At 39.2% G+C, this 14,699-nt stretch overlaps 1 protein-coding gene across 8 annotated transcripts in view; it reads left to right on the forward strand.

Moving 5' to 3' along the window:
- The first annotated feature begins 249 nt into the window (after window positions 1–249).
- Window positions 250–14,699, forward strand: part of thrb (thyroid hormone receptor beta) — a 252,796-nt gene continuing 238,346 nt past the window's right edge. For 4 of the 8 annotated variants that reach the window (XM_081375848.1, XM_081375850.1, XM_081375847.1 and 1 more), the window contains exon 1: window positions 292–424. The gene's annotated coding sequence lies outside the window, so the exon portion shown is untranslated. Of the gene's footprint in view, window positions 425–14,699 lie in introns of all 8 variants that reach the window. The other 4 variants (XM_081375851.1, XM_081375849.1, XM_081375854.1 and 1 more) reach the window with 3 other exon arrangements.

Genomic DNA, 14,699 nt, shown 5'->3' on the forward strand with positions numbered 1-14,699 from the left:
AATAAAACACAGTCACAGTGCAAAAGATCATACTGGTCTGCTTAATTTTATGCATAATATCATATTTATTTATTTCTATTGGGTGAAATATGACCAGAAATGTTTCGTTTTCGTGAGATTCACTCCGGTATTATATCTAATGCAATGATATTCGTGTATTTTAAGTGTGCTTTAGTATCATATAGTTTTTAGGCCACTGTAAAGGGTTAAACCATCTTTGGCCAGACGTCAAACGCTCTCTGATTCCCCATAGCGATCAGATGAGAGAGCTGCACGTTTCTCTGTGTGTCTCCGGGTCCATGTTGGAGTTGATCTGCTATGCTGGGTCATTTCAGGCCACGTCTGTGCGATCACAGGAACAAACATTGATATTACAGGGATATCTAATAAAGGACATACACGCATACTGTTCTGCAGCTTCGAGGTGAGTCATTATTTCCCATGTTTTACGTCTGTGTCGCTGTGTGAAGTGAAACGGCATTACTTTGCTGTAAAATGTAGCCTATCCGTGTTAAACATCGAGAGCCAAGTGCAACTCGCTCTCGCTCAGTCATATAGCAGCTGTGTTTCTAAATTACACGACATGACATAGCGCGTGTTTAATATTTTACATGTTTTTGCAAGCGGATGTGGTTTTGCTGCACTTTTAGCGTCTTTCGGCAAAACAATTAAGAGTCGTGAAGGTATTGAAAATGCATCACCGTAGCCTACATTTAACCCAAAGCGAAATACTTTCTTTTTTTTTTGCATTATTATGAATGTGATCTGTAATGTCATTAAAACAATATGCTTTATGTAGTGAACAGTGCTCTGTTGTTGTTGTTGTTGTTGTTGTTGTTGCTGCTAAAGTTATGGTTGCACGTATACAATCATGCATACGTGCATGCGTGTACCATTTTGCAAACTTTAGTCAGACGTAATAATAAACTTGTATGACATCCGACCGTTTTTTGCTCTCAAAGGTGTTAGAGTTGGCCAGTGTTATTTGGTTGGCTCACAAGCAGAGCCCAACGATTTGACCCACTTACAGATCTTGCATCATTTCAACATATTTATGATCTGTATGGTTTGATTGATTGTAGCTAACAAAATTGTTGCCAATGTTTGTGCATGTTGTTATATCTGTCTGTAATAACTCTTTCATCAAAGAATTTGTTTCTAATGGAATACTATCTTGCTACACTTTTCTGTAGCATGCACCATACTGTATGCAAGTTCTGTACACATGGAATACCCTGGTGACCTATTGCATTTTTTAAAATGTGCAGTATCCTATAGAGCATTACAACAGCAGGCTGCACAGAATAATAATGTATTCCACAAAGCAATTCGAATTTCAGTATGACTACTAAACTGGAAGTAACATCTGGTAATTGACTTCTTATTTGCTATCACTGCTAAAAATGTTGACGTTGTTACACAATTTTAACACGCACACAAAAAAGAAAACTAAAATGCAAAAAAAAAAAAAAAATTAACTGAATGCTGGTTGCAGAATACACAACATATTGAGAATGTGACTACAGTAGTACTACAGTACAGATGGAAATGTTTACCATTGCGTACTATACCCTTTTTTCCATACACTATAAAATACATAAAAATATGTATGCATTACATAAAAAGTATACAAAATACATTAGCCTACTAGACAGTATTCAGAAAGCAGTATGCTATAGTGTTCCATTATGAACATACAAAATACTCAAATCTACTGTAATGAATGCAATCAATTAATGAGGTGTATGTCAGAACAGTGATGCAGTGAACAGGTTATCACTTTTCTGTGTGTAATGAAATAAGTGATTTATGATAATGTGTTTTTACAGACATGCGAAAGAAAAAGGGATGTTGAAATATGGAGACTATTAGTGGTCCTCTTGACTCTCCGTAGATGAGAATTTCTTTGCAGCTGGAGGGTTATTTCAGGTCAGCTGTGTGCCATGTGGATCGGTGAATCCATTTAAAAGCCTGGGCAAAACTGCAGCTGGCAAGATGACACTGAAGTTTTTTTTTAATGAAGTGCATTCATGTAATTTTACCATTTTAACTGCAAACCTTTGAAGATTTAATTGCATTGGATAAGGGGTTACGTCTATCTCTTAAGGGTTTGAGAAGTTGACTTTTGTGAATCAGTGGCCTGTTCTGATTTTAGGAATATAATACCTCCTCACAGCTTTTTGTACTGTGTACTTCAGGTCCCAGTGCGTATGTCACTCTATGAAGGGCCCAGGGGTGTTCGGTTTCAATAGGCACTTTTAATAGATTTTACATAACTACGTAACTGTGACAATTCCTTAATGCAATTAGCATTAATCATAGACTGTTAATCAGAATACATGCTATGTGTAGGAACACTTGTTTGTCTTTAAAGCTAATTTCAAGGATTTAAGCAGAAACCGATTTATAAGATGATCATCAAAAAGTGCGTCCAAACTTTTAAGTTGACATGTACAGTAGCCTATGTGTAATCAACCTCACATCACCTCACGCTTTAGGGGTCCTTGTGAACGTGAACAGACCAAGGGGCTCCCACAGTCTCTAACAGCCCTGATAGTATGTATAGTGACTGAGACCATATAATCTTTACACTCTTCTGCAAGTCTGTTGCTTAATTTTTTCCCTAGCTGTCTAAACATCTGTCTGTCAGCCTTTATTGGACATAGCGTAGGCCTATATTTGTAGTTGTTTGTTTGAGTTTATGGTGTAGTATGGTTATTCATGAAAATAGGCCATTGGCCATTTATAACTTTAATTTGACAGACCCCAGAGTTCTGAAAAGTAACATCAGAAAACATGAGAAATATCAGAAAATATCCCTAACCATTTATGAATTTTTGTAGTTCATGCATTTTTATGTTCTATTCACTTATTATAAATTTGTGTGAACAAAGTACAGCGGGTATACAAGTGGCACATATTGTTAGATTCAAGTGTGGTGACCTGTGAATTAATTTAGTGAAAAGGCATTGGAACGCTGAATGTCTCAGCATCTTGGCTGAGAATTCAAAATGGAGTAAATTCTCATTTTGGCAATTTAGCACTAACAGGCAGATAGTGTCAAAACACAAATGACAGATTTCGACTTGCTACTTGGACTTGTCACTTGTTCTTTGTGGACCCTCGCATTCTAAAATCACTTGGTTTTCCACAAAAATAGCTTCTTGGCTAGAACACACCCAACAAGACCACTTCTTGTAAGATGTCTTCTCATAAGAGCTTTATTGGTCTTCTACTGTCTTTCTTCAACTTGCCTGTCATTCAAATTTCTTCATGAATATGTAACAACAAAGTTTACATAAAGAGGTGTTCTGTATGTAATAGCATGCAACCATACTACTCATACTGTTTTCACTGTATGTTTATGATGTGTACATTTGTATATGTAATACTCAGATTACCTAAGTGTACAGCCAGAGCACACTGTGTCGAATTGTGTGTACCATAATGCAATGCAAAGTGCAATGCAAAGTGCAATGCAAAGTGCAATGCAAAGTGCTAAGACACTTAGCAGTGTGAAGGATGTAGTAACACATTTTTAACATCTCCTTCTTGGACCTACACAAAAAAAAAAACACAAAAAAAAGAGAGAATCCTGTATAGTGAGGTTGTGTGATAGGAGGCTGCTTGGTATTGAAGATAAATGTGATATGCGATAACTTGTTAAATTATACGATATGTGATACGATAATGCTTTAAGTGTGTAAAATCCATTTTAATTTTCTTTAAATATATTCAAAAACTGAAAATGATATAACGAACATACATGTTTCACATTCTTTATGGAAAGCATCCCTACAAATTCTGAAAAAGTGAACACCAGCATTGCACATTTTGCATCCATTGACTGAGCGTTTGTGCGCGAGCGTGTGAACGGGTCAGCCAATCTGGGATGTCCGTTAAAATTAACTTTTGCAAATAACAATCGCGGTCCTGGACAGTGAGTGACCTTGCACACTAAGATAAAATTGGATTTTCTCCAGTCATTATTAAAAAACAAGCTAACAAAACTTGCAAACTAATGTTAGTGAAGCGGCCAGGGGGATCGTTCTGCCACCACCTAAGCTCCGCCCACAAAAAAAGTCACCATGTTTACCAACTGAAAAGGGGTCTATTACATTAATGGGCTATTCCAACAATATTTCCTTTACTGTTCCTGCTTTTAAATATGATTACTTGTGGGGGTGGGGGGGTTAGTGCGTGTGCACATGAAGGGTGGTGTGGGGAGTGGAGGAGAGATAAGCATGAAGAGGGAAGTAAAGCTAGAGGAGAGATGTCCTAGACAATGACTAACGTTAGAATTATATTTTCTTGAATTTTGATATGGCCGACACACGACCAAAGAGACGGCGTTCCGATGAACAAAGAGCAAAGAAGAGGGAAAAGGAGAAGGAACGCGTGAAGTCCCGAATTTAGATAGGAAAAGCCTGTTTCAGGAAGCACGGAAGGGAGGGGTAGGGGACGGGATGAGAAGGAGGGAGGGCTGCGCTAGCCTCCGTTTTGTTTGACAATACTTCGAACGTCAACAAGAAGTGACGTCACCCAACATCGCTTAGAGCACCTTTAGGTAGACGCTTGTCAGAATGTGCAAAATCGAAATACTTGCTGGACTTTCTAACATGATTTACAGATGGAAAACACGTGTCAAAAGCTTCAAACAGCACACAAATCTTACAAAGCACGAGAAGGGAAGATGCGGTAAACGCTTATGCTTTAGTTTGAAGTAGGGCTGCATGATTAATCGAAAAAAAATCACGATCTCGATTCAAACATAAATGCAATCTTTTTTCTTAATAATGGCGATTCACTTCCGTGTATTTCCCTGCATTCAGATCATGCTGCATTCACGCGTTATTGGCCACACTCACACAATAACAAAATATATGATAATAATAATATTCGTGTTCAGTGCTGTTCGCGAGTGTCACGAGTCACCACAGCAATCCACTAACCAATACGTTTCTGGGGTAAGTTGCAACCTACAGCTGCTGCACTGGATTCAAGCAGCTTGTTTAAGGTAATGGCGAAAACCATTTTAGAACAGCAGCGAAAATGTAAAAGTAGGCTATATAAACTTTAATATATCCTTTTATTGAAACGGGTGCTTTGCTGTCCTTTTACTTACACTTTTGCGCAGAGACAATTTTATGTCCTATACATAGGCTATGTGTCGTATTTTTGACAATCCGCGCATATTTCAGTTGACGATTATGTTTAAAGTTATTAATAACAAACATGAATGAGAAAGAAAAGAGCAGGATGTGCTTTATATTCAGTGCTCGAAGTGGGGCGGTACTCACCGGTACGCAGTACCGGCACTTCTGCATTTTACTCCAAAGCGTACCTGCACGTTTTCTTGCGTACCGCTACTTCTCGCATGTAGCCGGTACTCTACCACTGACAAAAAAAGCGTCAATGTCACGCGAATTTCACATATACTCCGTTTACAATGCGTATGCGGAGCTTATTTTTTTTCCGCACCCATATTAACAGGTTAGAGCTTTCACACTGCACGCGGATGCGGTCCGGCAATGCGTTCCAGGAGCGGTGCATATACAGCAGTCCAACGATCGTTTCCACACCGAGTCTATTTTCGCTGTGCTGCACGCGCTGAATAAAAGTGACAGTGCGTGGTTCGTGGTCAAAATTAACACAGAATATGACATTATATATAATTTGTATTTAAAATTACTTTTAACATTTAAAAACAGACGTTTTCAAATTCCAAAGCTTGCAGAACTTTCCTAATGGCAATACTGACTTAGGCTACAGCTTTCCTGGTAGCCTTGAGTGAATTAACTTGTCTAAGAAAATGATTCATAAAACGTAAATATCTGTTGAGCCTATGTTTACTTTCGTCATTGACACAGACGAAAATGAAAAGACTAAGTTCAGCTTTAGGAGGGGAAGAAATAGTCCAGGATAAGAAGACTGAGAGAAAAAGAAATTTGAAGATGAGGAGAGAGCAGGTATTGACAAATAATCTAATGACAAGGTTTTAAAGAGCCTATTTCTTATAATTTTTTGGCCTTCAAAAGTCCTAAATTGCACATATGTAGATCAGAGAAATCCAAATTTTTTCGGGGGAGCATGCCCCCGAACCCCCCTAACTACGGGGGCCTTGAGTCTGGTTGTCCAGGGCACAGGAAATTGTTAATCCGGCCCTGGGTGAAGGCGGTGAGAGTAAGGCAAGAGAGTACCGGCACCTTTTTCCCCCCACTTCAAGCACTGTTTATATTGAAAAGAAATATTAAAAGCGCGATAAGTCGCGAATGAGAACTGAATTATGCTGACAGGATGCTGTGCACGCGCTCCGAGTGAAACACGGACAAGCAGAGTAGTTTTTGTCTTCGGTTGTGCACCTAAACGGCCAAATACACACAGAAATATTTCAAAATGCCAAGTCGAGTATTCCCGTAAACACAGTAGATGTAAGTACTATGTACATGCTGTGCCAATTGGAGCAAAAAGCACAGGTTCTATTTAGTTATTTTTATTTATTATTGTATGTTAATGTTCTCTTATGTTCAACAACATAAAGCTTTAAAATTATTCACTTTAAGGGGTCTAAAATAAAGAAAAGAGACCATTTTTGTTACTCCTGCACTTTATTATACTGAATGTCCTTTGTTTTGTTTTTGTTTCGTTTTTTTGTACTTGAGCAATACATTTTGGTTGAAAAAATGAGAATCGTGTAAGAGAATCGTGATCTCAATTCCCATGGAGAAAAATCGTGATTCACATTTTAGCAAGAATCGTGCAGCCCTTGTTTGAAGCACTTAAGCAAGTACATTATAGTCAACTTGGATCATGTACCTTTCATGGAGCCTTTTTCCATATTCGTTTTGTCCATAGAAATGGGTCATTCAAGTCAAGTCAAGTCATCTTAAAGGGGTGGTAAAACACGATTTCACTTTTCTAACTTTAGTTAGTGTGTAATGTTGCTGTTTGAGCATAAACAACATCTTCAAAGTTACAACGTTCAAAGTTTAAAGCAAATAGAGATTTTGCATTTAAAGAAATCAATTTCTAAAAACTACAGAAAACGGCTGATAAGGACTACACGACATTCCTGTGGGCTTGCTGACATCACTAAGCCCAATATTTACATAAACCCCTCCTCTGGGAACACAGTACATAAAGGGGGCGAGGCCATTTTATGTTGCTTTGGTGAAGAGTTGTTGTGGTAGTAGAGTGTCGTTGCCGCTATGCCGTCAAAACGCTGTTATTTTCACCTAGATTGCAGGTCCACTTTGTTCAGTCTTCCTAAGGACAGTTACAATTTATTTTTAACTCGGTCCCTCATAATTATAATCAAAACGTCGCTCTCTATGCTGCACATTTTCCGGAGGAAAGCTTCCTCAATCTACACGAGTTCAATGCAGGATTTGCACAACGGCTTGTCCTGAAAGATCGAGCAGTTCCAACTTTAAAAACAGAAGCTGTTGTTTACAAGCCACAACCTGTAAGTATGATTTTTTCGTTGATGTGTTTTCCTGTAATAGTTCGTATTGTTAATTGTACGTTGTAGTGAGGAAGTAAACGAAGGAGAACGCTGTTCGTCTCCACAAACCAGTTTGTTAAATGCTAATTCATACTTATCCGACAAACACATACAAACTTGTGTTTATTATCACCAGCGCAGCGAACTTGGAATGTTCGTGGTTGTTGTCGTTTATGTGATCACTGTAATTTATTCTTTGATTATAGCTTTTGTGTATTGTTTATCTGCAGGCATGCTAAACATGGTTTGTGTTTGATTTTGCTACTGTTGTAAAGCCAATGTTTAGTGTTCGTATTGGGTTAATAGTTCTGGCGACAGATATTTAGCTACAATCGTTCTAAATATACAAAAGTAACAGTGTCATATATAACGATCACAATAGATCTGCAGTCTTAAAAAAAACATACCTTTCTGAAACGTCCTTTAACAGCCGTTCTTGAACATGTTCTGCTCGATAACATTCTCTGGGTCTGATTCGGGCTCAAACTGGTATGGCAATATTAACGCTGTTGTTTACTGAAGCACAAACTACTGGTAAGTGTAAGGGGCGTTTCTGAACTGTGAACTTGGCGGTTAGCGAATCACAACACACTGGGCCAGCTAACCAATCTGAGCCCATTACGTATTTTTGAGGGCGGGGCTTCATAGAACCCGGAATCCATCCGACTGTTTTTACAAGGAGGGACAGAGCAGTGTAGAATAATGGTTAAATATGTGAAAAATAATGCGAATTTTTAAAAACGAAGCATGAACACATGTTACAGTGAACCTCACAAACACATTCAAGCCTTCGAAAAAAGGTGTTTTACCACCCCTTTAATTTATACAGCGCTTTCTCCAATACAGATTGTTTCAAAGCAGCTTTACACTGATAACAGGAAAATAATGCAACAGGGTTTGTTTTTGCTGTAAAGCAACTCTAGAAGAAAATAGTGTCATTGTCCAGCTTATGTAAGTTCAGTGTTGATTCATTTCGGTTGTAAAAATTGTTGTAAAAAAGTTAGTTAATTTAAGTTAATTTATCTATACAGCAGCTCTGGAGAAAACAGTGATGTCATCGTCCAGCTCAGTTCAGTTCTCATATAATGGTTTGATTGCTGTCAGATCAATAATATAAGAATATTAGTTCACTACAGTATGTGACATGACTGGCTGATGGTTTCCCTGGCACAGCACGCAGAAGTGACTAATGGATAATCAAATTCATTGTCGATTATTGTCATTGTTGATAATAATTGTAGTTGTTGAAGCCCTAATTCAAATACCACCAACTCTTTGTCCAGCTTGGTAATATATAGTTTTCTCAAAACTGTTACATACATGCTGCTCACATATTATTGTAGCAGAGTTTGTGCTGAGTATAGTGTAATCAAATTTCTTCTGTGAAAATGTTACAAGTAACAGGAATAAGCTCAAATGTCAGGGCATGTCAAAACATCCCCATGGCCCAGAAAATAGAGTTCTCAACGGGCCTGAAAATTACAACCCGACCCGACCCGGCCCGTGGCTTTTAAAGCCCGGACCCGATGTAACCCGACACATAAACATGAATTATCTGGCCGAACCCGGCCCGCGGCCCACGCCGCGTCGGATTTTTTTTTTCTCTCATAAACGTATTATCATGACCAGCAGATGGGAATTCAAATCAACCTTTAATGTTCACACCTTTTAACAATACAAACAATACAAACAACTGAAACAATAAACTTTAAATATATAAATAGGCCGTAGTAGCGACGGTGAATTCACCTGCGGCAAGTTTACTTCTCACCAACTCCATCTTCTTCTCCAGGCTAAAGGCGTGCACGCAGCGGCGTCAGGTCTGCCCCCGCCCCTCTCCATGATGCACGTTACACGCAGCAGCCAGACTTTCTTTACGGTGAACAGCAGCGATGATTAATAAATGTTTTATTTATTGTTTTAGCAGAAAAGATTAAGACCGAGGTCCGACCCGACCCGAGTCATTTAATTATATTTTCGACCCGAACCCGGCCCGAACCCGCGGGTCCCGTCGGGTTTGTCGGGCCGACCCGACCCGTTGAGAACTCTACCAGAAAACACCTCCGACCCCAGAGAGTTAAGTGAATGTAAATGGTTGAAAAAGAAAATGCATGTGTAACAGTATATTGTATCTGTGCACTTGGTCTTAAAGTTACAGCAGCCCAATATTCCTGGCTCAGTCTGTGTCATTAATGTAAAAAAAAAACAAAAAACAAAAAAAACAGAAAAAAATAACTCTCTGCTCTTGAATTAATAACTTTTGTCATTTTAATAAGGATTAATCTATATTTAATGTAAGACTAGGCAGTGTTATTTTACATTTGATTACTTTATTCGGTTTCTGTTGTAGGCTGTTACTTATCTGAATACCACTGCTAGATCTTCCTGAAGTACTGTTTATTAGGGGTTCAAGCACGAAGTGCTGAAACCCTATTGTAATTGTGCTGATTTTTATTAGGGGTTCAAGCACGAAGTGCTGAAACCCTATTGTTATTGTTAATTTTCCCATGATGCAACATTCAGACATAAAACTGATCGGGCAGACCAAACCGTAAGTCGTGGAGACTTGAAACTTTGGGGGCTGATAGTACTCACACCACCTACAGCGCCACCAAGGCCCGCCCCGATCGGCCTGACGGGGGCGCTACAGCGGTCAAAAGTACGAAACGGCTCATAACTCATCAACCGTGAGGCGTAGGCTCAAGTGTCTTATATCGCTGGAATCCTTGGCTCGAGTCGGACCAGATGCATGCCTCGGATTTGCTCGTCACCTTGGGAAAATTTTCGGGTATTTTTTTTTCAAAAACCTACTTTCGCGAACTAGTCCTAGGTTTTTGGCCCGACCGGAACCAAACAAGTGCGGCAAGATTCTCTGGAGTCCGAATGTCAATAATTATCAAAAAAAAAGTGGAAATTTTGGCTCACGGTCCCTAAGGGCCGCCAAAACGTTCCAAGTGGGAGGGGCCCCTTATACTAAATTGGCTATAACTCGTGAACGGAACGAGATTTTTGCACCAAACTCAGCACACGCTTGTACGAGCTCATTCTGTGGTCGCGTGAAAAAGGACGTGGCGACTGGCCACTTGGTGGCGCTATAACTGTTAAAAGGGTGTCAAAATGATGTATTTCTATGGCAAATCCCATGAAATGGCTGAGAGCGGCCATCTTGCTGTCTGATTTGCATACAGCCTCACAAAATCGGGCATGCGCATGCGTCACGTGATCCTAAAGAAGCTTGAAAACTTTCATGGACGTCGGGCCATTGGTGGCGCTTTAACTATCATAAAGGTGAGAAGGCCTCTGTATTATCCTATGCAAAATGGCATTTAACCCTCTGGGGTCTGGGGGGTTTTTGGGGTCCTTGAGATGTTCTGACATGCCCTGACATTTGTGCTTTTTTCAGTTGCTTATAAACATATTAATGGCAAAGGTGTAATTACATTCTATTTAGCACAAACAGGGCTACCATAATATGTGAACGACTTGCATGTACATGTTTGTATTTTTGAGAGAATAATGTTTATGCATGGTTTTTAAAAAATAAAAAAATAAAGTTTCTGAAATAAGGCCACAAAACACATACTAAATATGTGTCAATAAGACTTTTGACCAATGGATGTCGTTGCCTATAGTTTTTTCTTCAAAATCATGTGAAAATCATCCTGCCTAATCATTCACATAACACAATACATTGATTTAAATCTTGTAAAACACTTTTTGTTTGGAAAGGCCATATGCGGGTGGGCGTGATTCACACCTTAGGAGACAATGGGGCCCGCATAATGAGGCTGCATACGTAATGAGCCTTTCATTCTAGTGTGTGACTGAGCCACAAGAATGCAAGGACAATATATATAGATATAACTGGTTCACAGTTGTTGTTCTTTTTTCCACAAATTGTGCTTGCAAATTGTACAATTTCCAAGGTAAACATTTCTAGTAATTGTGCAGTTAATTGTTCTCATACTGTATTTTCAGATTTGGAATATATTCTCTTCCCAAATGTGTCACTAATAAAGCATAATAAAATTATTTAAAGAGAAGGCTTATACCTTTTAAGATTTTGTTTACATCTATCCTATATATATATATTTATTTTTTTATTTTTTTAAAGGTTATACAATTACAACAACATTTAAAATTGTATCAATATTTCCAGTGTAATCTTTCTTTGTATTTTATCATATGTAATTCAATTCATATGAGAAGAAATTGGCAACATTATAAGCTTATTTGATGTGGCAGTATTTTACAGTAAAAACTTTATAATCTATCCGATTTTGTAGTCGATTTTTACACATCTCAGTATAGCAATAGAGTTTGATAAAAGCTGTTCATTCATTCATACATAGTTGCGATTCATATTTAAACAGTATTTTTTCCAGCTGTAGTAGCTCCACAACAGCACGCATCTGTGCGTTCGTTCATTCATTCATACACAGAAACGCGATTCATATTTAAACAGTATTTTTTCCAGCTGTAGTAGCTCCACAACAGCACGCATCTGTGCGTTCGTTCATTCATTCATACACAGAAACGCGATTCATATTTAAACAGTATTTTGCCAGATGTAGTAGCTCCACAACAGCACGCATCTGTGCGTTCATTCATTCAGATTAGAACAAAGCAAATAGAACTGACCTAATTCCTCAGCGGGATCCGTTTGCTCCTCGAAATGATACTTCCAGAACTTCTGAGGTAAATTTTCCAGGATTATTATCAAGATAGTATTATTCCTCACAGCATCGTAAAGTACATGAGTCTGAAAGTGAACTCGCGGTGTGTGTTATCCAGCTGATGTGGGCGTTTCACAGGTTTGTATGGATCGCCTCACATTTGCGTTTGAATAGCGCGCGCTCTCCGTGGGCGGGGCACATTAAAACTTAATTAGCTGAGATGAGAACGACTGACATCTCTCTCTTTGCATACATATTACATAAACTGTGAATATTTGTTTTTTATAAAAATTACTTCATTTAAAAGAAGATAATTCAAGCTTCATGCCTGTGTGTCTGTATGCCTGTTTGACTGAGTATTCGCTGAGTTATGGTTCATTTTCGGACGCGTTTCAGAATGGACTATGCTGACGGAGAGGAGGCAGAACTCGCATCATGTTTATTTTTCTTTATTTGGCAAAAAGCACAACACTTTGTTTTTATTGTTAGTATACACAAAAATAATACACACTTAACAGGATCGATTTATTTATTTATTTATTTATTTAATTAAGTTTATTTGAATAGGGACAAGTATGTTACATAAACTCATGTTACATACTACAACATTTTAGCCAAAGCTAATTCTCAATGTTCGTCCCTAATGGGCCTTTACATAAAATCAAACAATACATTGGTAAAATAAACATAATAATAATACAGTGTAACACACTAATGCAATGAACAGTCAGTGGTCGCATTTCTGACCACTAATTAAAGAGTCTTTAAGTTTATATTTGAAGAGAACCCAGTTTGACTCTCCTTTCAGTTCAGTGGTTAAACAATTCCAGGCTTTAGTGCCTTGTACAGAGAAAGCTGATTGTCCAAATGAAGTTTTACATTTCGGGATCTGACAGTTCCCGTTCTGAGCCCCTCTAGTCCTTGAACCCACAGCACTAAGAGAAACTATGCACTCACTCAAGACCTGTGGGGCTTGCTGATTTAAACATTTATGCATCAGCTTCAACAGAGAAAATTTAATGAAATTTGCAAAAGATAAAATATTTAAATTCCTCAGACTAACACAATGATGTGACCTAATGGGTTTCCTATCTAAGACTTTAACCGCTCTGTTATAAATCATTTGAAGTGGCTTAACTGTAGTTACAGTAGCCTGTGACCATGAGCAGATGCAGTAACTCGTATGCGAGAAGATCATGGCGTGCATGAAAGTGTGAGCAGCATGGAACGGTAGGTAATCCCTGATCAATCTGAATGTATAAAGATTTGCTTTGACTACTCGACAGATTTTTTTAATATGACTGTCAAATTGAAGTTGAGAGTCTAGTACAAGGCCCAGGTATTTGACCTCTGATACCTGTTGGATCTTATGCCCCCACTTTTTCGAATGCGCATGCGTCGCGTCTGAACGCGTTGTTGTCTTTGGAGCTCCATCGATTGATTTATAATTCTTGATTTCTCTTTAAACTCACTTACAACGAACATTTTCTACTTTTCCTCACCTCATAGTTATAACGCGGATTGTTGAGCAGATGCGTCTCAAGCCTAGTGATCCAACGCTGGATACTCTTATAGGTTACGTCCGTGGATCACGGCTGAACGCGTCTTCTCCGCACTCATTTATAAACAAACATTTTTTCGCCTATCGTGCGTCTACTCTACACCCGTACCACTGAAAAGACGGATTATATCCAAGACTTAAGCCATAAATTAGTATTAATATTGATAGCACCACTGGTAGCGTCGTTGCTAACTTAACTTACTGTCCATCTGTTAAAATGGCGAATATATCAAATGTAAGTAGTCTACCTTTTGGTGCAGGTGAGGACACATTTGAGCTGCACGCGGTGCAGTCTGAGCTGGAAGCTGTTGAGAAACAGATCCACGACCTTTTAGTAAGAAAAGCCGAGCTGATAGACCGGCGGTTAGCTCTTGAAACATAACGTGCCGAGGCACACAAATCAGAGATTAACGTTACTAACCCGCTGACTCCGACCTTGTCGACTCCGTGCGTTCCTCAACATCGGCCCCGAACGTCGAGGTCGCGATCAGCCATGGTCTCGTTCACTCCGGCTCCAACATGCCATCACGAAGCCTGGATTTTTCCGCAGCGGAAGTCGCGAGTCAGGTCTAGACCAAGAAAACTCTCTCCGACCCTCCCGGTTTTCGAGATATCCACACAAAACCGCTTCTCCCCTCTTCGCGAAACAGAACGCGATGCTGTGATCATCGGCGATTCCATCGTTCGACACGTACACGTTACGTTAAATAAAAGTAAGGTGCATAGTCACTGCTTTCCTGGTGCTCGTGTTTCTGAAATCGCTGCTCACGTTCCCGAGATTCTGAACGAGCGCGTCGGAACCGTGGTCCTGCACGCGGGAGGGGCCGACATCAGGCTGCGCCAGACGGAGGTTCTGAAGAAAGACTTCAGGAATCTGATCGATACGGTACGCAGCACATCGCCTGATATAACGATTATTGTGTCAGGACCGCTTCCCACGTACCGACTAGGTCATGAA

Source organism: Scardinius erythrophthalmus (genome assembly GCF_964197995.2).
Source record: "Scardinius erythrophthalmus genome assembly, chromosome: 10".
Classification (NCBI taxonomy): domain Eukaryota; kingdom Metazoa; phylum Chordata; class Actinopteri; order Cypriniformes; family Leuciscidae; genus Scardinius; species Scardinius erythrophthalmus.